Below are 1,688 nucleotides of genomic sequence, written 5' to 3' on the forward strand. Positions count from 1 at the left end.
CCACCATGCTAGGATTTTTTTTTTCTTTTTTTGAAATGGGGTCTTACTAGGCTGGTCTCAAGCTCCTGGGCTCTGGCAATTCTCCTGCCTCAGCTTCCTGAGTAGCTGAGGCTATACGTATAGACTATCACTTAATGTGTACCACTTACTCACCTATGAGACAGATACTGTTACCTTAAGATAAAACTCATGGTACACTGAGGTACAGTTACCATTCATCCCCATTTTAGGATGGGATTTGAGGCCAGGACTGTGGGACTCCAGCACTGGCCCCCTGATGTCCCTCCACACTGCTACCAGCCAACAAGCCCTTTTGTGCACTTTATATATGACCGTCCTGGGTCACTCTTCCAAGGCAGTGCCTGCCTGCACCCTCATGCTCACAAAGCACCCACTAGGTGCTCAGAGGGAAGCTGCACCCAAATGCAGGTGAGCAAGTGAAGGAAGTCAGCTAGGTCACCATATGCCGTCCTAGTACACAGACCTGAGCTGAGGCGGCAGGGGATAAATCTTACAGCTAAAAGCTCAAAGGCAGAGGATTTCGCACACAACCTGGCACCTCCTGGCCACAGGGGCCACCCGCCGTGGAGTAAGACGAGAGTCCCCCGGCTCCCCAGGGTGTGTGCCACCCTGACCCCGCCTCCGTGTTGTCTGTCTGAGCCCTGTGGGGGCTGACAGAGTCACGCGGAGCAGGATGCAAGGGACTTCCACAGTTCATGTCCCACCAAACAGGGAAATGAAAAAAGATCCCAGCATGGGAACAGTTGAGAGACAGGCCACCCAGACCTCCTTGGGAGACATTCAATCGCACACAAGGTTCTCAGGTGCCCTGCAGCCTACGGACCTGGGAGTGACTGTGAGTCTGGGAACTCCCAACTTTCCTTACTACAAAACACATTTGTGGTAACAAACTTCTTGCTATCCTGAAAGCACATTTTAGGACACAGAGGCTGCAGGTTGACTGTCTTCTGGGGATGTTGCATTCTAATCAGGGACCCTGCTCTAGCCCCCAGGAAACTGGCTCTCAGTGTGCCCGTGGGGGTGCAGCTGCCCACCTCAGGGGCGGGGCTGCCGTCTGCCCCAGGGACTCGGGAGTCACCTGCTCACTTTCCTAAGCTGTCACCAAATCGCATCCTGTCTGGATTCTTCCCACGGCCCCCCACCTGCGCTGCTCCCCCCTTGCCCTGTTAAAAGCCATCTCCTCCCTCGCGGCCCTCGAGATGGTACCAGCGCACTGTGGAGAGGGACACACCTGCTCAGAGTGGCACCTGCCCCAAACCAACCCTTGCAGTGCCAAACACAGCTGCAGTGGTCCCTACCCTGCTCCAGATCCCGACATTCTGGCCCCTACACCTTCCTCCACTGCCACCTGTGTGTCCCCTCCCTCTCACGGACATTTGCCCCAACGGTTTGGATGGTCTATGACACTGTTTCCAGGTTTAGTCATTACATTATGAATGTCTGCTTCTCCGATACTCTGTCGGCTCCCTGAGGTACTGACCAAGTCCTCCTAATCCCTATGGTAAACCCTGTTCTAAAGCCAGTTGGAGTGGTGCATGCCTGTGATCCCAGCACTCTGGGAGGCTGAGGCAGGAGGATTGTAAATTTGAGTCAAGTCTGGAAAACTTCGCAACTTAGGAAGACCCTGTCTCAAAAAAAAAAAAAAAAAAAAAAAACTGTACGAAGGT

The 1,688-nt window shown here is 53.5% G+C and overlaps 1 protein-coding gene across 1 annotated transcript in view; it reads right to left on the bottom strand.

Moving 5' to 3' along the window:
• The window catches only part of Mylk2 (myosin light chain kinase 2), a 14,187-nt gene that overhangs the window by 4,598 nt on the left and 7,901 nt on the right, over positions 1-1,688 (bottom strand). The window lies entirely within an intron of this gene.

This window comes from Fukomys damarensis, unplaced genomic scaffold, assembly GCF_012274545.1.
Source record: "Fukomys damarensis isolate Sample0158 unplaced genomic scaffold, DMR_v1.0_HiC HiC_scaffold_22, whole genome shotgun sequence".
Lineage (NCBI taxonomy): Eukaryota > Metazoa > Chordata > Mammalia > Rodentia > Bathyergidae > Fukomys > Fukomys damarensis.